Source organism: Erinaceus europaeus, chromosome 5, assembly GCF_950295315.1.
Source record: "Erinaceus europaeus chromosome 5, mEriEur2.1, whole genome shotgun sequence".
NCBI lineage: Eukaryota > Metazoa > Chordata > Mammalia > Eulipotyphla > Erinaceidae > Erinaceus > Erinaceus europaeus.
In genome coordinates, this window is record NC_080166.1 from 106,254,516 (window position 1) to 106,281,537 (window position 27,022).

Consider the following 27,022-nt stretch of genomic DNA (forward strand, 5'->3'; position numbering starts at 1 on the left):
ACAACAACAAAAAATTTTTTTTGAACAATGGCACTACAATACATTAAATCCATAATATCAATGGCTTAAAATCACCCATCAAAAGGCGCAGAGTTGGGGGATGGATCAGAAAACATAATCCAACCATATGCTGCTTGCAAGAATCCCATCTGTCACAAGATAAACAAAGACTTAAAGTGAAAGGATGGAAAATTATCACACAGGCTAACAGACCACAAAAAAGGGCAGGAACAGCCATTCTCATCTCAGACACGATAGGTTTTAAATTAAATAAAGTAATAAAAGATAGGCAAGGACATTACATAATGATTAGAGTATCAATCAGCCAAGAAGACTTAACAATCATTAACATCTATGCACCCAATGAGGGACCATCTAAATACGTCAAGCACTTACTGAAAGAATTTCAAAAATATATCAATAGTAATACAATAATAGTGGGAGACTTCAATACCCCACTCTCACACTTAGACAGATCAACAAAGCAGAGAACCAACAAAGATACAAGAGAATAGAATGAAGAGATTGACAAACTAGACCTCTTGGACATTATCAGAGTCTTTCACCCCAAAAAACTGGAATACACCTTCTTTTCAAATCCACATAACACATACTCAAGGACAGACCACATGTTAGGCCACAAAGACAGCATCAAGAAATTCAATAACAATGAAATCATCCCAAGTATCTTCTTAGACCACAGTGGAGTAAAACTAACATTTAACAACAAACAGACAATTCTTAAAAGTCACAGAATTTGGAAACTAAACAACATACTACTTAAGAACCACTGGGTCAGAGATTCACTCAACCAGGAAATTCAAATGTTCCTGGAAACTAATGAAAATGAAGGCACAACCTATCAAAATATTTGGGACACAGCTAAAGCAGTACTGAGAGGAAAACTTATAGCCATACAATCACATATTAAACACCAAGAAAAAGCTCAAATGAACGACCTTACTGAACAACTCAAGGACTTAGAGGAAGAGCAACAAAGGAACCCTAAAGCATCCAGACAGACAGAAATCACTAAAGTTAGAGCAGAAATAAACAACATCGAAAATAAAAGAACCATACAAAAGATCAATGAAGCCAAATGTTGGTTCTTTGAAAGATTAAACTAGTCAGACTCACCAAAAAAAAAAAAAAAAAAAAGAGAGAAGACTCAAATTAATAGAATTGTAAACAATGCAGGAGATATCACAACTGACACCACCAAAATCCAGAGAATCCTGCGAAAATTCTATAAAGAACTATAAACCACCAAGCTAGAGAATCTGGAAGAAATGGAACAATTCCTAGAAGCATATGCCCTTCCAAAATTGAACCAAGAAGAACTACAAAACCTAAATGCACCAATCATAGACAAAGAAATTGGAACCGTTATTAAGAACCTCCCCAACAACAAAAGTCCTGGACCAGATGGCTTCACAAATGAATTCTACAAAACTTTCAGGAAACAGTTAATACCCATACTTCTTAAGCTTTTCTATAAGATGGAAGAAACAGGAATACTCCCTTCCACCTTCTATGAAGCCAACATCACCCTGATACCAAAAGCTGATAGGAACACAACAAAAAAGGAAAACTACAGACCAATATCTCCGATGAACATAGATGCCAAAATATTAAACAAGATCTTGACCAAGCAGATAAAGCAACATATCAAAAATATCTTTCATCACAACCAAGTGGGATTCATCCCAGGAATGCAAGGCTGGTACAACATCCATAAGTCAATCAATGTCATTCACCACATCAATAAAAGCAAAGCCAAAAACCACATGATTATCTCAATAGATGCAGAGAAAGCCTTTGACGAAATCCAACACCCATTCATGCTCAAAACTCTACAAAAAATGGGAATAGATGGGAAATTCCTCAAGATAGTGGTATCTATATATAGCAAACCTACAGCCAACAGATACTCAATGGACAGAAGCTGAAACCATTCCCCCTCAGATCAGGGACTAGACAGGGCTGTCCACTGTCACCGTTACTCTTCAACATAGTATTGGAAGTTCTTGCCATAACAATCAGGCAAGAGAAAGAAATCAAAGGAATACAGATTGGAAGGGAAGAATTCAAGCTCTCACTCTTTGCAGATGATATGATAGTATACATAGAAAAACCTAAAGAATCCAGCAGAAAATTACTTGAATTTATCAGGCAATATAGCAAGGTGTCAGGCTACAAAATCAATGTACAAAAATCAGTGGCATTTCTTTATGCAAACACTAAATCTGAAGAAGACATCCAGAAATCACTCCCATTTACTGTTTCAGCAAAATCAATCAAATACCTAGGAATAAAGTTGAACAAAGAAGTGAAAGACTTGTATGCTGAAAACTATGAGTCCTTACTCAAGGAAATAGAAACTGATACCAAGAAACGGAAAGATATTCCATGCTCATGGATTGGAAGAATAAATATCATCAAAATGAATATTCTCGCCAGAGCCATATGCAAATTTAATGCAATACCCATCAAAGTTCCAACAAGCTTCTTTAAGAGAATAGAACAAACACTACAATCATTTATCTGGAACCTGAAAACACCTAGAATTGCCAAAACCATCTTGGGGAAAAGAAACAGAAATGGAGGCATCACACCTTAAACTATATTATAAAGCCATCATCATCAAAACAGCATGGTACTAGAACAAAAATAGGCAAACAGACCAGAGGAATAGAATTGAAAGCCCAGAAATAAATCCCCATACCTACGACATCTAATCTTTGATAAGGGGGCCCAAAGGATTATATGGAAAAAGGAGGCTCTCTTCAATAAATGGTGCTGGGAAAACTGGGTTGTAACATGCAGAAGAATGAAATTGAACCACTTTATCTCACCAGAAACAAAAATCAACTCCAAATGGATCAGACCTAGATGTCAGACCAGAAACAATCAAATACTTAGAGGAAAACATTGGTAAAAACAGTTTCCCACCTAAACCTCAAGGACATCTTTGATGAATCAAACCTAATTGCAAGGAAGACTAAAGCAGAAACAAATCAATTGGACTACATCAAATTGAAAAGCTTCTGCACATGCAAAGAAACTATTAAACAAACAAAGAGACCCCTCACAGAATGGGAGAAGATCTTCACATGCCATACATCAGACAAGAAACTAATCACCAAAATATATAAAGAGCTCAGCAAACTTAGCACCAAAAAACAAATGACCCCATGCAAAGATGGGCATAGGATATGAACAAAACATTCACCTTAGAGGAGATCCAAAAGGCTAACAAACATATGAAAAACTGCTCTAGGTCACTGATTGTCAGAGAAATGCAAATTAAGACAACACTAAGATACCACCTCACTCCTGTAAGAATGGCATACATCAAAATGGATAGCACCAACAAATGCTGGAGAGGGTGTGGGGACAGAGGAACCCTTTCACATTGCTGGTGGGAATGTAAATTGGTACACCCTCTGTGGAGAGCAGTCTGGAAAACTCTCAGAAGGCTAGACATGGACCTTCCATATGATCCAGTAATTCCTCTCCTGGGGTTATACCCCAAGGACTCCATAACACCCAACCAAAAAGAGGTGTGTACTCCTATGTTCATAGCAGCACAATTCATAATAGCTAAAACCTGGAAGCAACCCAGGTGTCCAACAACAGATGAGTGTCTGAGAAAGCTGTGGTATATATACACGATGGAATACTATGCACCTATCAAGAAGAATGAACCCACCTTCTCTGACCCATCTTGGACAGAGCTAGAAGGAATTATGTTAAGTGAGCTAAGTCAGAAAGATAAAGATGAATATGGGATGATCCCACTCATCAACAGAAGTTGAGTAAGAAGATCTGAAGGGGAAATTAAAAGCAGGACCTGACCAAATTATAGTAGGGCATCAAAGTATAAACCCTGTGGTGAGAGGTAGACATGCAGCTTCCTGGGACAGTGGGGTTGGAAGTGGGTGGGAGGGATGGGTCACAGTCTTTTGGTGGTGGGAATGGTATTTATGTACACTCCTAGTAAAATGTAGTCATATAAATCACTAGTTAATTGATATGAGAGGGGGAAAATTAATTGTATGTCTTGAAGTTTTTCAAAACACAAACTGAATCTTTTTAATATATAGGCTGTGTAATTGATATGCAGACTCTCTCAAAAGCCTAGACCAAGTAGATCAGAAGCAACCAATAGCACAGCTATATACAAGATACTGGGTACTGTATAGCAAACCCTAAGAAAAGGACTTTTCAAAGTTAACCCAATTACCAAATAATGTGATGATAACATTAACTATTGATTGTCTTTTTGAACCCTAAGACAGCAGGAACCTCACATCTCCACTATAGAGCCTCTACTTCCCCCAGTCCTGGAACCCTTGGATAGGGCCCACTTTCCCGTATGCCTCTCCCAATCCATATCAAATTATATTGCATCTGCCGATCACAACCTAATCAACACTACAATTGCCACCTCAACATGCTTCACTTCAGACTGTGTCCAGAGACTTCAGGTGTGGAATGACAACCCTTCAGCTTCATTACTCGGGTGAGACCTTTCCTTTCATAGCATACTCTAATTCCATCTCAGGTGGTTCACTTTCTAACAAAGTCCCCAAACCAAGATATACACCAGTTTCTGTGAGAGAGAGCATATGTTCACACGTATCCGTAAACTACTGCAAAATATATACCTGAAAGTAGGAGTACACTAGAGTTTGCAGTGAGTACCCCTCTAACACTTCCTCTCCACTATTCCAAGCTTTGGGTCCATGATTGCTCAACAATTTGTTTGGCTTTGCATGTTAACTCTCTTTTCAGTCACCAGGTTCCAGATGTCATCAGGATCCCGGCCAGGCTTCCCTAGACTGAAGACCCCACCAATGTGTCCTGGAGCTCTGCTTCCCCAGAGACCCACCCTACTAAGGAAAGAGAGAGGCAGACTGGGAGCATGGACTGACCAGTCAATGCCCATGTTCAGCGGGGAAGCAATTACAGAAGCCAGACCTTCTGCCTTCTGCAACCCACAATGTCCCTGGGTCCATGCTCCCAGAGTGATAGAGAATGGGAAAGCTATCAGGGGAGGGGGTGGTATATGGAGATTGGGTGGTGGGAATTGTGTGGAGTTGTACCCCTCCTACCCTAAGGTTTTGTTAATCCTTTCTAATAAAAAATTTTAAAAAATTAAAAAAAAATAAATTTGGTGGAATCCGTATAATGAGATGCACTCATTTTAGAAATTAGGGCTTCTGGTAATATAATTTTTTTTTATTTTTACACCCAGGGTTTTTGCTGGGGCTCAGTGCCTGCACTATGATTCCACTGTTCCTTGAAGACTATTTTTCCCTTTTGTTGCCCATATTGTTTATCATTGTTATTGTTTTTTTTTTTTTGTTTGTTCTAATTGCTGTCATTGCTGTTGGATAGGATGGATAGAAACTGAGAGAGGAGGGAAAGACAGAAAGGAGGAGAGAAAGATAGATACCTGAAGACCTGCTTCACCACTTGTGAAGTGACCCCCCCTGAAGGTAAGGAGCTGGGGGCTCGAACTGGTACCCTTGAGCCAGTCCTTGTGCTTTGCGCCATGTGTACTTAACCCAGTGCGCTACCACTCAGTCCCTATAAAATCTTTATATGAGAGACATTCTATCTATATACACACGCAAATAAATATACAAATACATACATGTTTATACGTTTTGTTTGTAAATCAAAATCTCTAAACCTACAAGTATGAATTTGTTCACTTATTATTATGCCTTTTATGAAATTTTAGATACCATAATAAAAAGATATTCTTATAAGCTGCCAATGGCAAATAACTATATTTGTGAATTATATACTTGATTACTCTTTACTGCATAAAATCAACTTAAACTTATTAGCAGATGTGCATAAATGCTATAAGGTGACCAGTTTATATATAAAAATGGAAAGTTTTAAATGATTTGCTCATGAGACAAAATTATGAACACAAGAAATGAGAAACTTGTAGTAGGCAATATGTGCATGACTCCCTATTATTTTAGGTACATATAAGCTCAGTGTTAATAACTATGTTATTATTTCCTTAAAAACTAAGGGGATCACATCAGAGAGATGATCCTGTCTTATAGCAGCTCAAAACATTAGATTTCTGTTTCAAAGTAAAATAACAGAAATGCCAGTAAACAATATAATCACCCATGGGTCCCCCTATTCCATGTGTGTTCATAATCACCAGAAACAAAAAGTAGGCAACATCTCACATAGCAAAATATAATTAAGGTTGCAGATGGTACTAGTACTAAGGTTTCTAATCAGCTGATTCTAAAATAGGAAGATTATCTGGGATTATCCCCAGGTATCTCAGAAGAGGCACATGTGTTTTTAGGGGTGGAAAGGAGAGAGAACACTTTTAAACAGAGTGATATGTTATGAGAATTTAACCTACTGATTCAAGATTTGAAGCTGTGGAGAAATGCTGTGAGGCAAATAATGATGGCAGCTTCGAGGAGATGGAAAAGATAAGGAAAAAAAATCTGTCCTGAAGCTTCCAGAAAATATTGTCAGTACCTTACTTGTGTTCTGGTCACATCATTGTTACAGTTCTGACTTTCAGAACTTTAATAAATTTCTGTTGTTTGAATACAATAAAAACACCAGTTTGTTACAGCATCAAAAGAAAACTAATGCAGACATCAACTAAAGGACATTTAAGAGATTTTTTTTTTTTAGGTAAGTGACATGATGCCAGGTAGATGATAAGAGGAGTGAAAACTTTTATGCTACATAAAGTTAGTGGGTATCAGATTTATATCACCACTGCAGAAGAAATGTATTCTGGTTCCTAGGAATTCAACCACTTATATTTAATCAAATATCATTTCTTTTATTTAAGCGATTCCTATCCTTTTGAAATAGTATTTTATGCTTCTTTAAGTGTAATGCCCATGCTTCTTTCAATGGCAATGTTCTAATGGCAAACAGTGTTGTAGTTTCGAGGAAAATTAATGAATCAGATAAGGAACTGGGAGTTGGGCAGTAGCGCAGTGGGTTAAGCACACATGGCTCAAAGCACAAGGACCAGAATAAGATTAAGGAAGAATATTTGGAAGCTAATATGGGCCTCAGATCACATCAAATAGATGGAGTTTATAGTCAACAATATTTATACCCCTTTCCCATATTAGGGAGCTAGTCTCTTCCCTGATCCAGCTTTCTGGTCCTTTTCCCAGCCATAACATCATCTCCCCAGACAATAATTAGGATCCACCTGCATATCAGATTTCAGGCTCAGGTAAAAACAAAACAAAACAAAACAAAACAAAACAAAACAAAACACATCAGTATAACTACAGGGCCTTTGAAATATAACTAAAATATGCCTACTAGCTATCTACAAAATGGAGGAGCCCCCAACACTTCATCTGTTCTATTCCAGCCTTTAGGTTCATGATTGGTCAACAATTTGTTTGGCTTTGTATGTTAACTTTCTTTTAGCCACCAGTTTCCAGATGTTAGCAGGATGTAACCAGACTTCCCTGGACAGACAACCCTGTCAATGTGCCTTAGAGCTTTGCTTCCCCAGAGCCCTTCCCCACTAGGGAAAGAGAGAGACAGGCTGGGAGTATGGATCGACCTGTCAATGCCCATATTCAGCGGGGAAGCAATTACAGAAGCCAGACCTTCTACCTTCTGCATCCCACAATGATCCTGGCTCCATACTCCCAGAGGGTTAAAGAATAGAAAAGCTATCAAGGGAGGGGATGGGATACAGAGGTCTGGTGGTGGGAATTGTGGCAAGTTGTACCCCTCTATTCCTATGGTTTTGTCAATGTTTCCTTTTTATAAAAAATAAATAAATAAATAAAGTAATTTCCTATGTGTGTTGTAAAATCAAAATCAGTAAAGGGAGTTGAATAGCATGTAACATATCCTTTGACTTATTATTTTTATTTATTTTTTTATTTTTATTTTTTTTACGTGTGTTAGCTTTTTTTTTATTATTTTTTTATTTAAGAAAGGATTAATTAACAAAACCATAGGGTAGGAGGGGTACAACTCCACACAATTCCCACCACCTAATCTCCATATCCCACCCCCTCCCCCGATAGCTTTCCCATTCTCTATCCCTCTGGGAGCATGGACCCAGGGTTATTGTGGGTTGCAGAAGGTAGAAGGTCTGGCTTCTGTAATTGCTTCCCCGCTGAACATGGGCGTTGACTGGTCGGTCCATACTCCCAGTCTGCCTCTCTCTTTCCCTAGTAGGGTGGGTCTCTGGGGAAGCTGAGCTCCAGGACATATTGGTGGGGTCTTCAATCCAGGGAAGTCTGGCCGGCATCCTGATGACACCTGGAACCTGGTGACTGAAAAGAGAGTTAACATACAAAGCCAAACAAATTGTTGAGCAATCATGGACCCAAAGCTTGGAAAAGTGGAGAGGATGTATTAGGGAGGTACTCACTGCAAACTCTAGTATACTTCTGCTTTCTTACTTTGGTGCCATACTCCAAACTCAGTCAATTTCTGCTTTGCGTTTCTACTTCTTTTTCCTTTTTTTTTTTTTTTTTACATGCATAACATTACCCAGATTCCCATTTAACAATACAACCCCCACTATTTCATTCATCATTTTTCATGGACCTGTATTCTCCCCACCCACCCACCCACCCCAGAGTCTTTTACTTTGGTGTAATACTCCAATTCCATTTCAGGTTCCACTTGTGTTTTCTTTTCTAATCTTGTTTTTCAACTTCGGCCTGAGAGTGAGATCATCCCGTATTCATCCTTCTGTTCCTGACTTATTTCACTCAACATGATTTTTTCAAGGTCCATCCAAGATCGGCTTTTTATTTTTAAGCACAAAAATAATGAATCTCAATAGTATAAACAAAGTTGCTGATGGCTAGAGTACTTCAGAGACTAAGAATAGATCCTAGCATCTTCCTTCTCCTAGTAAAACATACTTTGTTTCAATGTTTACTTGTCATTCTATAACAAACCATTTCCTTATATTTGTCCTCCCACTATGGAGTTTTTCACTGAAAGCAAAAACTGCTTTAGTATTCTTTTTATCATAGACAGTTGGCTGCTTTTTGTTATTTTGCCTGTAAGGGAGAATCCTGACCCACGGGGCAGCAAAAGGCATGTTGCAGCTGTCAACGGAAAGGTTGTTGGGGCAGCAGGTGAAAAAACTCAGCAATATACACAAACCCTTTCCAGCAAAGTTCACCCAGGTGTTCCTCTCACTTCCAACCTATTCCCTCTGACACATCTTTAAGAACAGGTGTGACCCCTGGAACATCAGAGAATCAGCAGGGGTAAGCAAGAGGTCATACAGAGTTCAAAGCAACAACAAAAATTTCTGGAAAATAGGCAAATTTAATAAATAGCATCTGTTTTCCAGTATGAGTTACCAGTATTTAAACTCAAATTTTCAGCCTTTAGCTGTGGAAGGGAAAAATCTTGATACAGAAATCAGTGACATAAATAAATATAGGTTATGACAGACAGTAACACTAAAGTCATAGGCATTATTGTAAGTGAGTCATTTAGCAGGCCAGGTGGTGGTACACTTGGTTAAATGCTTACATTACAGTGCACAAGGACCCAGGTTCAAGGCCCTGGTCACCACACTGCAGGTGGAAAGCTTCATGAGTAGTGAAGCAAGGCTGCAGGAGCCTTTCTATCTCTTCTCCTCTGTATCTTCCCCTCCCATCTCAATTTCTCTCTGTCTGTATTCAATAAGAAGTAAGTAAAAATATTTTTTTAAATGAGTCATTTTCACACCTAGTACTAAGTGAAGGGCCCCATGCAAGGATCTGAATTTGAGCCCCTGGCTTCCCATCTTCAGGGGGCAGGGATCATTCACAAGGCAGTAGATTTGTAGTGCGCGTGCGCACACATACACACACACACACACACACACACACACACACACACACACGTCATTTAAAAACTTATATATATTATCTTACAAACTAATAAAGTCACAGGGGTGAAATTTATCACTGTCATTTAGGCCAGTCTCACTCATTCTAATTATTTTGGTTTTGATCTGTGGGGTTTTCTTGACAATGAATAATGAGCAAATTGTCAGATTCAGCCCAGGCTGACATTTCTGTTCTCAATTTGGTGGTTGTTGACCTCATTACATTCACTTATAAAAGAGAGCTTAAAATTGAAAAAGGTTGGAGAGTTGAAAGTAAACTACTGTACAACTTGTCATTATCCCCACCTTAATAATGTTGATTGTGATGTATTAACGTTTCCTAAGATGTTCAGAAAGAAAAACAAACTGGTTAATAGAAGTGTTATTATAAGCACAGACTCTAGTTTTAATTATCCTTACTCAAACATATCCAGTTTATTAAGTTTAAACAGATCATGTGCAGTACAGATAGAAAGGTATAGGACAGTTGATAAAATATAGTTCTCAAAACATAAGCAAGATGGACTAGGTGGTATCATATCTGGTAGAACACACATTACCATTTGTAAGAACCTGGGTTCAAGCCTCCAGGTTCCACATCTTAAGTTCTTTGGCTTAATATTATTGGATAACCACAGTTAGTAATATAGGTCTTTTGGGAAAATAAAATTAGGCATTAGAAGAACAGAAGTTAAAAGCTAGGCAGTGTTTGGTAATGTAGAAAGATTATAAATGAAAAACAGATTCGATAAACAGAAAGGATATTCTCATAACAGAAATATACTAACAAAGTAAAAGCTATTTTTTTCACACACAGAGCAGGAAAAGGGGTTAAAAATATGAGTTTGTGTAGTGCAGCAGATATTTGATATGTTTTTGCAAGTATGTTAAATATGTTAACTCGGAAACTATGCACACAAAATAAAAGAATGCTGAGCAAATTCTGTTTCAATGTATTTGCAAGATATATATCATATATTAAGATATATGATTAATGATTTTGCAGTCTTCAATCATCCTCCAGTTATGGGATAAACACAATTTGGTGAACTCATGCTTTAATTTTAGTGATAAAATCATACTATCCCTTTTTAAAACATTTTATGGGGGGTGTTTAATGGGTAAAATTTCTCATCTCCCTGTGAAAGTTCTCATTTTTGTTGTTGTTGTTTTACTAGAGCACTGCTTAGCTCTGGCTTATGGTTGTACATGGGATTGAACCTGGAACTTTGGTGTCTCAGGCATGAGAGTCTCTTGCACAAGCACTATGCTATCTAGCCCCCACCATCATTATTGTTTTTATTTGCATTTTTCTGATATGCCAGTGACTTTGAGCACTTTCTCATGTGTTTATTGACCTTTGGGGTCTCTTCCTTGGTGAAGTTTCTATCCATATTCTTGCCCCAGTTTCCTAAATGTGTTCTTTGTTTTTTGGTACTACATTTACTGAGGGTTTTTTTTTTTTTTTTTTTTTTGTATTTTGGTTATTATCCCTGCATCTGAAACATGTTGTATAATTATCTTCTCTCATTTTGTAAGGTGTCCTTCTGTTTGAGTAACAGTACCCTTTGTTGTGCAGAAAGTTTTCAGTTTTTATAGTCCCTTCAATTTATTTATTTGTTTATTTTATTTGCTGTTGCTCGTGAGTCATTGAAGACATTTCTGAAGCATATATCATGAAGTGTTTTGCCAGTGGTTTCTTCTAAGTATTTGATAGTTTCTGGTCTATATTTATATGGTGGAGGCTGGGTAGTGGTGTGCCTAGTTAAACAGACACATTAGAATGTGCAAGGACTTGGTGTCAAGCCTCTCACCCCCACCCATAGTGGGGAGGCTTCACTAATGATGAAGCAGTGCCGCAGGTGTTTCTCTCTGTCATTATCTCCCTCTCCTTCTGTTTCTTTCTCTATTATGAAATAAATAAAAGGTAAAAAGCATATTTACAAAAAATACATTATTGATGATATTACTCTCACTACTTCAGAATGTAAACTTGATAATAGCATCATTGTGAACTTTAAAGCAAAGACCAGGTTATTCATATAGAAGAAAAGTAATGCTGAATGTTGACATCAGAACACCAGAATTTAGGTAAGATGCCTGCAGTTAGTTCTATGTAAATTCTCATGGATGGAACCAATGGCATTAACATTATGATCATGGACTAATAGCCTAAGAACTTGTGATATAATAAGTTTTTGTTGTTTGCTACTCAGTTTGAAGAACTGTCGTAGATGTGGCATTAATTGGCAGTTCTAGCCAATTAATGCCACATCTGCATCTCTACCTCCATATGGCAATGTCGATGCCTGAACAAGTGGCATATTAACAGCATAAAAACAGAATGGACACAATCCTGGTGTTATCTTGTACCGAGAGACAGAATACTGTGCCCCAGTATGGTTCCGTAGCCCCCATGTCCACTTGGTCGATTCCAAATTATATTCCTCCATGAGGATAATTTCTGGAACCATCCGTTCCACCCCGGTTCCATGGCTGCCAGTTCTTAGCAACATCGCCCCGCCAGATATTCATCGGGATGCGGCATCATCTAAGTTCATTTCCCACGTCTACGCTCGACCGGACCTGCCAATATACGCGGATATCTTCACCCACCCTGTCCAACGCTTGACATCTCGTCACCCAATCTGGTCCCCTACGCCTACACTGAACTTCTCTGTTCCAGACTCTTGGAAACAGAGTTGGCAGTCAGCTGAGGTAAAGAACAAACACCTCATCACAGACCCCTGCAAGCGTCAACCCGGCTTTGACCTAGCACGTTATGATTGGGCCCTCCTCAGTCGCTATCCAACAGGCCATGGCCGGTGCGCCGCTATGTTCCATCGCTGGGGAGCCAGAGACGACCTGAACTGCCCCTGCGGCTACAGACAGACTATGACCCACATAGTCAACGACTGCCACCTCTCCAGATTCAAAGGAGGTCTCGAAACTTTACATCAGGCTCAACCTGACGCTGTTGACTGGCTACGGAAGAAGGGCAAACGCTAGAAGAAGAAGAACGGAGAGATGATCACATTCATTTTATCTTGTCAAAAAGAGATATAGAAAAGAAAACTTACTAAAAGATAAGAATCATGTGACAAGGAATGTGACTCTGTGATAGACTGCCGTTTTTTCATGTATTAGGCTTTGAGTTTGGTTCTTCTCACCTCATGAAGCAGCAAAGAGAACTCTATAGAGAGTGGTATTTTTCTCTTTCTCTACCCCCTTTCTCTTTCTTTCTTTTATTGTCTCCCTCTGTATGAATAGAAAAAAATGAGTGATGGGAATAACTCAGTATTAATGCACATTTATGGGACACTACAATTATTCCCTAACACAGCATACAAAAATAAGTAAGTAAATAATTAAAGCAGATAATAGTCTTGCTTAATGAAAAACTTAGAATATTGTAACAAAAATGAAGTATCAATTGGAGAGTGATAGCACAGAACTTATGCCCAGCTTTCCTTCAATACATTACTATTATTTTATAAAATAATAAAATAAATGCTGACTTATGATAAATGTAAATTAATGTAAATCTGAGTCACTGACCAAATTTTTGAGAAAGCAAAATAAATAAATAAATAAATAAATAAACTGTTAAAAGAAGGCAGAGAACATTATTATAAAAGTCTATTATCGATAAAAGTCTATTATCGATATTCCCCATCAATTAAACATGTTGTTTTTGTATGTAGTTTTTATGTCTCCCAAAAATATGACTTTGAGAGCTAGGTATTGGTGCGCTCAGTTAAACACACATAGTACAAGGATCTGCACAAGGATCTGGTTTTGAGCCCCCGGCTCCCTACTTGCAGGAGAAATGCTTCATAAGTGGTGAAGCAGGGCTATAGGTGACTATCTTTCTCTCTCCCTCTCTATCTTACCCTCCACTCTCAATTTCTCTCTGCCCTACCCAGTAACAAAAAAGAAAAAAAAAAAAAGAAAAGAAAAAATGGTCACCAGGAGCTGTGGATTCATAGGAGAGGCACTGAGCCCTGGCAATAACCCTGGAGGCAATATACATACATCTTCTAAACTAACTATAAGTCACTTTGATATCTAGGTATAATAGAAATTGAAGTTGAGAAGTCATTAAATTTAGGCACAAAAACAATAGCAGTAGTAGCTTCTTTTAGTAGCAAAAGAAGAGAGCAAGATAAAGGAGTTTAGGCATATGTGACAATGCTACATAAAGCTAAGGTTTTCCTGGATGAAATCTTATGAGATACAAACAGCCAACACAAAATGTTTCAATGCAAGAATAACAGTCATGGCTAGCTTACAATAATCACTCATTTATTGAACAAATATTTGTTCTTTCTATATGGTTGGCATTAAATGAGAAGATGTTGTTTTCGCCGGGCTATGTTGTTTTCGCCGGGCTGGCTTCACGGGCGGGTAAGAGATGACCAGGGACTCATGGTTGAGCTGTAGGCAGTATCTCTTTATTCATGCAGGACACAGCACAATCTAAGCTGAGCTAAGCTAAACTAAACTAAAGTACCCTAAAACTCACGATGCTGTCTTTATATATACTTGCCAAGTAGGGTGGAAACAGGATGTGACATAGAGAGGGTGGAGAGAAAAGTGACTGGTGGAAATCAGAGTGTGACAAGGAGAGGATCAGGGTGTGACAAGGAGAGGGGGTGAAGCAGGTGAGAATTCTACTACTAAACCACCACTGCCCTGGAGGGAAGGTGGTGCTTGTTAACAGAGGTTATGTAAATAAAATGAAGTGGTTATGTAAATAAAATAGTGGTAAGCAGGGGAGATTTAAACAAAATGAAACAAAAGGGGTTTTTAAAAGCAGAATTAAAAGATACCAACAAGAAGAATGGGGCAATAAAGAGGGAGAGAGGGGAGTTGGCCGCTAGCGCAGTGAGTTACGCAGGTGGCACAAAGCGCAAGGACCAGTGTAAGGATCCTGGTTCGAGCCCCCAACTCCCCACCTGCAGGGGGGCTGCTTCACAAGCAGTGAAGCAGGTCTCCAGGTGTCTATTTTTCTCTCCCCTCTCTGTCTTCCCCTCCTCTTTCCATTTCTCTCTGTCCTATCCAACAATGACAACAACAATAATAACTACAACAATAAAAACAAGGGCAACAAAAGGGAATAAATAAATAAATAAATAAATATTAGAAAAAAAAGAGGGAGAGAGAGACACCTGCAACACTGTTTCACACTCTCAAAGCTTTCCACCTGCAGGTGGGGGAAAATAAGTTCTTATTCAAATGATTTTGTGGTTTTTACAAACATTTAAAAAAAATCAAGAGGGGCAGGGGAATAAGATAGCTATTTACAAAATAGATATTCTGAATTTTATTCCTGAGACACCAGATATCCCAGGTTCTGTCCTTGGTTAAGTACTATAAGCTATAGTTGGGCCGATCTCTGGAGGAAAAAAAGGCAAACCAAGAAATGATATTTTCTTTATAAGAATTATTTTTAGTATGTGTTAGAGAGTGTAAAGCATTGTTCACCTCTTGCTTTCGGTGGTACTAGAGTTTGAAACTTGGGACCTCAAGTGTCCCAGGTATGCAAATCCTATCTAACATGATGCATTATCCCCTGGGCTCTAGATGAATTCTCAGATAGTTTCTTTTGAAGAAATGTTTAAGCTATGTTAGGAAAGTAAGGAGATATTAAAAGGCCACATCTTGACTATGGGTGAAACAGCAGTAACAAAACATTGTGCTATATACAAAAGACATCTCCACTGCTATGAAGGCCTGCTCTAAAACTGAATTGCTTCTCCTCAATCAGAGGATATTCATCTTAGTTGGGGGAAAAAAACCACGTAGCATATTTGTGTCATTTACAAAATATAATTATAAATGTTAAAAAAGCATATCACATATTTAATGAATTTCCTCTCTGTTTTTCCTGGGACAAGTGATATATTTTACACAATCTTTGTTCCCATAGATACAGATCTAAATTGTAATGAGCTAATTTAATTATATCTTGGGTTAATAAATACAATGTAATAGAATTTACTTAATTTACCCTTAAGATATTACATCAACCTTACAGCAGTCATTTATAAGTCTGTACACATAAAAATCTATAAAATAAAAAATATAGGCTCATAAACCAATGTTACTTTAGTTTAAATCTAAAAAAAAAAAAATAGTGGCCTAGTCTGTTTTGAAGCAGCATAATGCCACACTTGAAGTCCTGAGTTTGATCCATGATACAGCACAGCAATGTTCTGATTCTCTGTCTTTCTCATAAATACATATATTTTAGAAGGAGAGCTTGTCAAACAAAAATTACTAAAGTTATGGGACCCTAAGAACGTAACTAAAACAGCCTTCCTAGCTTCTCTCCACCCTAAAATCCCTATTCCCATCTGCTCAATTCCCACTTTTTGATTCCTCTTTATTGTTCAATTATCTTACTGCCTTTTAGCCATCAAGTTGCAGATGCCACCGTGACACCATCCTGACTTCCATGGGCAGATAATATCACCAATGTGTTCTGGAACCTCATCTCTCCAGAACCCTACCCCACTATAGAAATATAAAAACAAACTGGGGGTATGGATAGACATGCCAACACCCATGTTCAGTGGAAAACCAGTTACAAAAAGCCAGAACCCCCACCTACTGCATCCCAAAAAAGGTTTTGGTCCATACTCCCAGAGGGGGCAAAATGTTAGGGGAAGATGACCTGAGGGCTCTAAATTCTAATTCCATCTAGACCTGGAGAGAGAAGAGGAATAAAGGAAGGACATTCCAAATTAGCAGTAGGTGTAGGGGTGACTTAGAAAGGAAAAGAAGGTAGGACCATAGAAAAGTGGGGAACTCACAGAAACTGGTGTATATCTAGGTTTTGGGACTCTGTTAGAAAGTGAACCACCTGAGATGGAATTAGAGTATACTATGAAAGGAAAGGTCTCACCCGAGTAATGAAGCTGAAGGGTTATCATTCCACATGTGAAGTCTCTGGACACAGTCTGAAGTGAAGCATGTTGAGGTGGCAATCGTTGCGTTGGTTAGGTTGTGATCGGCAGATGCAATATAATTTGATATGGATTGGGAGAGGCATACGGGAAAGTGGGCCCTATCCAAGGGTTCCAGGACTGGGGGAAGTAGAGGCTCTATAGTGGAGATGTGAGGTTCCTGCTGTCTTAGGGTTCAAAAAGACAATCAATAGTTAATGTTATCATCACATTATTTGGTAGTTGGGTTAACTTTGAAAAGTCCTTTTCTTAGGGTTTACTGTACAGTACCCAGTATCTTGTATATAGCTGTGCTATTGGTTGCTTCTGATCTACTTGGTCTAGGCTTTTGAGAGAGTCTGCATATCAATTACACAGCCTATATATTAAAAAGATTCAGTTTGTGTTTTGAAAAACTTTGAGACATACAATTAATTTTCCCCCTCTCGTATTAATTAACTAGTGATTTATATGACTACATTTTACTAGGAGTGTACATAAATACCATTCCCACCACCAAAAGACTGTGACCCATCCCTCCCACCCACTCCCACCCCCCACTGGCCCAGGAAGCTGCATGTCTACCCCTCACCACAGGGCTTTTATTTTGGTGCCCTACTTACAATTTGGTCAGGTCCTGCTTTTAGTTTCCCTTTCAGATCTTCTTCTTCAACTTCTGTTGACGAGTGGCATCATCCCATACTCATCTTTATCTTTCTGACTTAGCTCACTTAACATAATTCCTTCTAGCTCTGTTCACATGTATCCATAAACTACTGCAAAATATGTACCTGAAAGCAGAAGTACACTAGAGTTTGCAGTGAGTACCCCCCTAACACTTCCTCTCCACTATTCCAGCCTTTGGGTCCATGATTGCTCAATAATTTGTTTGGCTTCATATGTTAACTCTCTTTTCAGTCACCAGGTTCAAGATGTCATCAGGATCCCGGCCAGGCTTCCCTGGACTGAAGACCCCACCAGTGTGTCCTGGAGCTCCGCTTCCCCAGAGACCTATCCTACTAGGGAAAGAGAGAGGCAGACTGGGAGTATGGACCGACCAGTCAACGCCCATGTTCAGCGGGGAAGCAATTACAGAAGCCAGACCTTCTGCCTTCTGCAACCCACAATGTCCCTGGGTCCATGCTCCCAGAGGGATAGAGAATGGGAAAGCTATCAGGGGAGGAGGTGGGAAATGGAGATTGGGTGGTGGGAATTGTGTGGAGTTGTACCCCTCCTACCCTATGGTTTTGTTAATTAATCCTTTCTTAAATGAAAAAGAAAAAAAGTGTGGAACTATATAGAAATATAGATAATTATAGAAATAATAGCCATCTTATATATATATGACCTTGGGAGAACTACTGTGCTTTCCAAGGGAATGGAGACAAAGATCTATGGTGGTGATAAAGGTGTGGAATTATATCCCTGTTATCTCATAACTTTGTAAATTAATACTAAATCACTAATAAAATAGAAAGGAGAGTGGAACCGGGTAGAGGTGCAGCTGGGTAAGTGGACATATACTGAGAAAGGAGAGCTTGACATTTTTCTACACTATTAGGCAAATTATTACTATTTTACATATGATGAAATTCAGATTGCAGTTATCCAAATTATAAAAATAGAAACTGGTAAAGGGAATACTCGAACCCTGGAGATCTGACTGCAGAGTCTGAACCCATCATATTCCTCTGTGATGCAGTACCTAAAATTCTTTTCATTTAACAGTTGACCATATAGAAAAAGTTTCACAAAGATTTTAGTACTTGATCTATCATGTTATGTTCTAGCGACATTTCTCATCAACAAGCTAAAATAAAAATGCCAATCATTGTCATTTTTGACGGGTTAGGTTGTTTTCGCCGGGCTGACTTCACGGGCAGGTAACAGACGACCAGGAACTCATGGCTGGGTTGTAGGCAGTATCTCTTTATTCATGCAGGACGCAGCACAATCTAAGACGAGCTAAGCTAAACTCAAGGTAAAGTACTCTAAAACTCACAATGCTGTCTTTATATATACTTGCCAAGTAGCGTGGAAACAGGATGTGACATAGAGAGGGTGGAGAGAAAAGTGACTGGTGAAAATCAGAGTGTGACAAAGAAGGGGCAGAGCAGGCGAGAATCCTATCACTGAACCACAGTGCCCTGGAGGGAGGGTGGAACTTGTTAACAGTGGTTATGTAAATAGAATAGTGTTAAGCAGGGGGGATTTAAACCAAATGAAACAGAAGGGGTCTCATGCATACCAACAAATCATCACCTGTTTTCTTTTTTTTTAATTTCTTTATTGGGGAATTAATGTTTTACATTTGACAGTAAATACAATAGTATGTACATGCATAACATTTCGCAGTTTTCCATATAACAATACAACCCCCACTAGGTCCTCTGTCATCCTTTTTGGACCTGTATTATCCCCATCCACTCACCCCAGAGTCTTTCACTTTGGTGCAATATGCCAATTCCAGTTCAGGTTCTACTTGTGTTTTCTCTTCTGATCTTGTTTTCCAACTTCTGCCTGAGATCATCCTATATTAATCCTTCTGTTTCTGACTTATTTCACTTAACATTAATTTTTCAAGGTACATCCAAGATTGGCTGAAAATGGTGAAGTCACTGTTTTTAATAGCTGAGTAGTATTCCATTGTGTATATATACCATAACTTGCTCAACCACTCATCTGGGTTGCTTCCAGGTTTTGGATATCACAAATTGTGCTGCTAAGAACATATGTGTACACAGATCTTTTTGGATGTGTGTGTTGGGTTCCTTAGGATATATCTCCAGGAGAGGAATTGCAGGATCATAGGGTAGGCCCATTTCTAGCCTAATGAGAATTCTCCAGACTGTTCTCCACAGAGTTTGGACCAATTTACATTCCCACAGTAGTGCAGGAGGGTTCCTTTGACACAACAGCCTCTCGAGCATTTGCTGCTGTTACCATTACTGATGTATGATATTCTCACAGGAGTGAAATGGTATCTATCTCATTGTTATCTTTATTTTCATTTCTATGAGAATCAATGACTTGGGACATTTTTTCATGTGTTTCTCGGCCTTTTGGATCTCTTCTGTGGTGAATATTTTGTCCATGTCCTCCCCCCATTTTTGGATGCAGTTATTTGTTTTCTTGTTGTGGAGTCTGGCAAAATCTTTAAATATTTTTGTCATTAAACTCTTGTCTGATATACGGATTGTATCTTCTCCCATTCTGTGAAGGGTCTCTTGGTTTGGGTAGTGGTTTCTTTGCTGTGCAGTAGCTTTTTAATTTGATGTTCCATAGGTTCATACCTGTCTTAGTTTTCTTTGTAATTTTCAGTATACTAGTCTTTCACTTCTTTGGTTAGGTTTATTCCTAGAAATTATATTGCTTTTGTAGCTATAGTAAAAGGAACTGATTTCTGGATTTCAACTTCTTCTAACTTAGTGTTTGCCTAGAGGAATGCCACTGACATTTGAACATTAATTTTGTAGCCTGATACCTGATGATTGCCTGATGATTTCCAAAAGCTTCTTGCTGAATTCCTTAGGTTTCTCTATGTATACTATCATGCCATTTGCAAATAAGGAGAGTTTAAGTTCTTTTCTTCCAATCTGTATCCCTTTAACTCCTTGCTCCTGCCTGATTGCTATGGAAAGAACTTCCAACACTCTGTTGAATAGAAATGGTGATAGTGGGCAGCCCTGTCTAGTACCTGATCTGAACAGGAAATGCTTCCAGTTTTTCACCATTGAGTATGATGTTTGCTGTAGGTTTGCTATATATAGACTCCACTATCTTGAAGAATTTTCCATCTATTCCCATTTTTGTAGTGTTTTGATCATAAACGGATGTTGGATTTTGTCAAAGGCTTTCTCTGTATCTGTTGATATGTTCATGTGGTTTTTGGTCTTACTTTTATTGATGTGGTGGATGACATTGATTGATTTACATATATTAAATGAACCTTGCATGCCTGGGAAAACCCCACTTGGTCATGATGAACAATCTTTTTAATACACTGCTGTATCTGGTTGGCTTGAATTTTGTTCAGTATTTTAGCATCTATGTTCATCAGATATATTGGTCTGTAGTTTTCTTTTTTGGTTGTGTCCCTGTCAGCTTTTGGTATCAAAGTGATGTTGGCTTCATAGAAGCTGGAAGGGAGTATTCCAGTGTCTTCAGTCTTCTGGGAGACTTTTAAAAGTAGAGGCATTAACTCTTCTTGAAAGTTTAATAGAATTCATTTGTAAAACCATCTAGTCCAGGACTTTCATTCTTAGGAAGATTTTTGATAACTATTTTAATTTCATTAGCTGTGATGGGCCTGTTCATGTTATCCACTTCCTCTTTACTTAATTTTGGAAGTTTGTAGGTATCTAGGAAATCATCCATTTCTTCCAGGTTCTCTAGCTTGGTGGCATATAGTTGTTCATAGAAGTCTCCCATGATATGCTGAATTTATGTGGTGTCTGTAGTGATATCTCCTCTTTCATTTATGATCTGCTTTATTTAGGTCTTCTCCCTTTTTTGTTTTGTGAGTTTGACTAAAGGTTTGTCAATTTTGTTCACTCTTTCAAAGAACCAACATTTGCTTTTGTTGATCTTTCGTATGGTTTTCTTATTTTCAATGCTATTGATTTCTGCCCTAACTTTAGTTATTTCTGTCCTTCTGGTTGCTTTAGGGTTCCTTTGTCCTTCTTCTTCTAGGTCTTTAAGATGTACAATCAGGGTGTTTATTTGTGCTTTTTCTTGTTTCCTAATGTGTGCTTATATGGCTATGAACTTCCCTCTCAGTACTGCCTTAGCTGTGTCCAAATATTTTGATAGCTTGTGTCTTCATTTTCATTGAACTCTCGAAACATTTTGATTTCTTCCTTTATTTCCTCTTTGACACAGTAGTTGTTAAGGAATGTACTGTTGAGCTTCCACATTTTGGGACTGTTACTAATCTTTGTTGATTGTTAAGTGTTAGTTTAATGCCACTGTGGCCTGAGAAGATGCTTGGGATGACTTTAATGCTCTTGAATGTGCTGATGCTGTCTTTGTGGCCTAACATATGGTCTATCCTTGAGAATGACCCATGTGGACTTGAGTAAAATGTGTATTTCAGTTTCTTGGGATGAATGACTCTGAAAATGTCCAATAGTTCTAGTTTATTTGTCTCCTCATTTAGCTCTCTTATGTCTTTATTGATTTTCTGCCTGGATGATCTGTCCAGTTGAGAGGGCTGGGTGTTGAAGTCCCCTACTATAACTGTGTTGCTTTTAATATATTGCTGCAGCTCTTTCAGTAGATGTGTGATGTATTTAGATGGCTTCTCATTGGGTGCATAGATGTTAATAACTGTTAAGTCCTCTTGGTTGGCTGATCCTCTGAGCAGTAAGTAGTGCCCATCCCTATCTTTTTTAATTTTATTTATTTCAAAGTCTATCATGTCAGATATGAGAATAACTGTTTATGCCCTTCTTTTGTGGGCCACTGGCTTGTATGATATTTTTCCAGCCTTTCACTTTGAGTCTGTGTTTGTCTCATTGGGTTAGGTTGGTTTCCTGTAGACAGCATATTGTTGAGTTCTGTTTTCTGATCCATCTTCCTACTCTGTGCCTTTTAATAGATGAATTCAGGCCATTGATATCAAAGATTGAAGATATTTTAACTTAGCCATTCTTGTAGAGTTTTAGAGTGTTCTGATATATGGCCCATTTATGGTGGTCTGACTGTTTATAGGAGACCTTTCAGAAGTTCTTTCAGGGCAGGCTTGGTGATAGTTGATTCTTTCAGCTGTTGCTTGTCTGAGAAGGTTTTGATGCCTCCATCTAGTCTGAATCACAGTCTAGCAGGACACAGTAGTCTTGGCTGAAATCCTTTCTCATTGAGCACTAAATAGATATCTTGCCATTCTCTTCTGGCCTGTAGTAAAGTCTGCTGCTAATTTTATGGTTTTCTTCTGTAGGTGACTCTGTTTTTCTCTTGAAGCCTTCAGGATCCTTTCTTGATCCTTATTACTTTCCATTTTAAATATGATGTGTCTTGGTGTCTTTAAGTCTCAGTTCATTCTGTTTTGGACCCTCTGGGCTTCTTGAACCTTTATGTCTTTGATGTTGTCTAGACTAGAGAAGTTCTCAGCTATTATGTGCTAAAGAATGCTTTCTTCCCCCCCCCTCTCTCTTTCTTCTTCTGGTAAGCCAATAATGTGTATATTATTTCTTTTGAAGTCATCCCATAGGTCTCTGTTGTTGTTTTCAGTATCTCTTAACCTATTTTTGAGATCTTTTATTTCATTTTTTAGTTGTCTCTAATTCATCCTCAATATTGCTAATTCTGACTTCAGCCTCATTAATTCTATTCTCTCTCCCCTCTACTGTTTTCTGGAGTTAATCTATTTTGTTACCCTTTTCTGGTACTCTTTTAGCTTGTTCAGCTAGTTGTGTTCTTAGCTCAGCTATTTCAGCTTTCAGCTCTCTAATAACCTTGAGATAATTAGTGTTTTCTTCTGGAGTCTCATTCGTTGTTTCTGCATTTCTGATGACAATTCTTTCAAACTCTTTACTCAATTCTGTGATTATTTACTTAACTAGTGTTTGGATGTTGGCCTCATTATTTTGGAGGGCTTTTAGCTGGACTCTTTTTCTTGTTCATTTCTCCAATATTTCTTCTTGGTGGTTTAACCGTCCTATATAGTATGCTTTTTTAAATTTATTTTTTATTTAAGAAAGGATAAATTAACAAAACCATAGGGTAGGAGGGGTACAACTCCACACAACTCCCATCACCCAATCTCCATATCCCACCCCCACCCCTGATAGCTTTCCCATTCTCTGTCCCTCTGGGAACATGGACCCAGGGTCATTGTGGGTTGCAGAAGGTGGAAGGTCTGGCTTCTGTAATTGCTTCCCCGCTGAACATGGACATTGACTGGTTGGTCCATACTCCCAGTCTGCCTCTCTTTTTCCCTAGTAGGGTGGGTCTCTGGGGAAGCGGAGCTCCAGGGCACATTGGTGGGGTCTTCAGTCCAGGAAAGCCAGGCCGGCATCCTGATGACACTGGAACCTGGTGGCTGAAAAGAGAGCTAAGATACGAAGCCAAACAAATTGTTGAGCAATCATGGACCCAAAGGCTAATAGTGTTAGGGGGGTACTCACTGCAAACTCTAGTGTACTTCTGCTTTCAGGTATATACTTTGTACTAGTTTATGGATAAGTGTGAACATATGCTCTCTCTCACAGAACCTGGTCTATATGTAGGTTTTGGGACTTTGTTAGAAAGTGAACCACCTGGGATGGAATTAGAGAATACTATGAAAGGAAAGGTCTCACCCAAGTAATGAAGCTGAAGGGTTGTCATTCCATACCTGAAGTCTCTGGACACAGTCTGAGCTGAAGCATGTTGAGGTGGCAATCATTGTGTTGATTAAGTTGTGATCGGCAGATGCAATATTATTTGATATGGATTGGGAGAGGCATGCAGGAAAGTGGGCCCTATCCCAAGGTTCCAGGACTGGGGGAAATATAGGCTTTATAGTGGAGGTGTAAGGTTCCTGTTGTCTTAGGGTTCAAAAAGACAATGGATAGTTAATGTTATCATCACATTATTTGGTAATTGGGTTAACTTTGAAAAGTCCTTTTGTTAGGGTTTGCTGTATAGTACCCAGTATCTTATATGTAGCTGTGCCATTGGTTGTGTCTGATCTACTTGGTCTAGGCTTTTGAGAGGGTCTGCATATCAAATACCCAGCCTATATATTAAAAAAACTCAGTCTGTGTTTTAAAAACTTCGAGACATACAATTAATTTTCCCCCTCTCATATTGATTAACTAGTGATTTATATGTGCAGACATACAGTTCTAAAGGGTTCTGAACAGAGAAGTAAGTTCACATGACTCCTTTTCACAGTACACTCCAGGTGCTGGGTAGAGAATCATCAAATGGGCAGAGGTATAATGGGAAATATAGTGAGGGGACAACAGCAAACCAAAAGATGTGGAGGCCTAAACCAAAGGAGTCACAGAGGTGGTGAGAAGCACGTGGTTTCTGGATACATTCTTCTCTCCTCAAGGTCCTCAGCATAGTGCTGCTGGTTGGTGCCTAGCCTCAGGCGACTTGAATCATCGCCTGTTTTCTAGCTTGTGCATACTTCCTTTTCCCACTCCAAATTTAATATTGCTTGTATTGCACATGTTTGTGTGATGGTAAGTTCTTCCACACAAGTAGACTGTAAATATATTTTACTGACACAGCAAATATATATAGGCTTTAGTGCATTGAAGAAAATATTGAGGGGGAAAAAGTTCTAACTATAGCAATGGATGGTTTTGAAAGTGCTTTATTAGTCACAGTTAATGATGGGGAAAATGACAGTATTGTCTGGGGATGTTTTTTTCTTACTCACTTCTCTACAGATCACTTCATAGTTTTCTAATTCAATTTCCAAGTCAACATTCCTATTTGCACTATATAATTAGTTCCAGATGCCATTTGTTATACAGAGAAGAACTTATTTAGGTATATAAATTTCATGAATTCCTTAGTTCTCTAATAAATAAGACTAAATATCACCAGTGTGAATATATATACATATTTCCTCATATTTTTGCACTGAAAGATGAAATATTATGCTTCACATCAGTTTTGTGTCACCTCATCCATTTATGGTGGCAGTTGTTATTTAGTAAATGACTATTATAAACAAAATCGAAATAAAAAAACAACATGAGAGCATATCTTTTGTTATAACATGTATGGATCTTGTTAAATGAAATAGGACAGAATGAAAAAAGAAATACCAGGTGACTTCATTTCTATGTGGAATTTAAGAAATAAATCAAGGAAAATGACAAGCTGAAGCTTCAATAGACTACAGAAAGGAAATAACACTGTGGTTTGCAAAAGATTTTTTTATGTCTGAGACATCACAGTCCCAAGTTCAATTCTTGTCACCATCATAAGTCAGATCTGAGCAGTGCTCTGGTTAAAAAAGAAAAGCAGAAAATGAAGCATGAAAAGAAGATCTGAAGGCAGAGACTGGTACAGTCCCTAAACCCCACCTGTATTAGGGAAGCTTCACAAGCAGTGAAGAAGATCCACCTGTGTCTTTCTCCCTATTTCCCATTTCACTTTTGATTTTTCTCAGTCTTTGTCAAGTAAATAAATAAATTAATTAAATAACTATTAGATCTATAGCTATAAATCAGAGGTTACTAAAATTGAAGAGACAGGCCCTCAAAGAGGAGAAGGAACATAATAAACTATATGAGAAAGAAATAGCACTTTGGTGGCGATAGGGTCAGACATATTTGAAGAGATGTAAACCTGTTCCTGAGACAATCTTGTAAAACAGAATTTCCTCAATTATAATATCTGTTTGTGTAATTGTGGTTTAATTAAAAAATAATAGATATATCCCAAATATTGAATTTGTAGTATAGTGCTTAGGAATATTGCCTGTCTGCTTACATGACACAACACACACTGCCCATAAGTCATAAATTTACTATATGCAGATCTTATTTCCATAGCAACTTATCTCTTTTACACTGTTTTTTTTTTCATCTAGCATTATGGACATACAAAGTTTAAATACCCTATGAAATAAGGTTTAGTTTGATTTTTAAATTTTATTAGCTGCTTTGTACATTCTAATTTACATTTTATGATTTTCTCCCAACTTCTATAAATAAAATTCAAAGATAGCTCATTTTAGCATGTAGGAAAAAATCATAACCTTATTGAGTTTTATTGTTGTGATAGAAAAAGTTAACAAGGTCAACTGATTGTGCCCATGAAGCTAAATATTTACTGGTGTTGTTTTAAGATTCTCTAAATTTAGAGACTGAGTCATTTCTGATATTCTGCCTTCCCACATATAAACACATTGCCAATGATTTGGGATATATCTATTATTTTTTAATTAAACCACATTTACACAAACAGATATTATAATTGAGGAAATTCTGTTTTACAAGATTGTCTCAGGAACAGGTTTACATCTCTTCAAATATGTCTGACCCTATCGCCACCAAAGTGCTATTTCTTTCTCATATAGTTTTTTATGTTCCTTCTCCTCTTTGAGGGCCTGTCTCTTCAATTTTAGTAACCTCTGACTTATAGCTATAGATCTAATAGTTATTTAATTAATTTATTTATTTACTTGACAAAGACTGAGAAAAATCAAAAGTGAAATGGGAAATAGGGAGAAAGA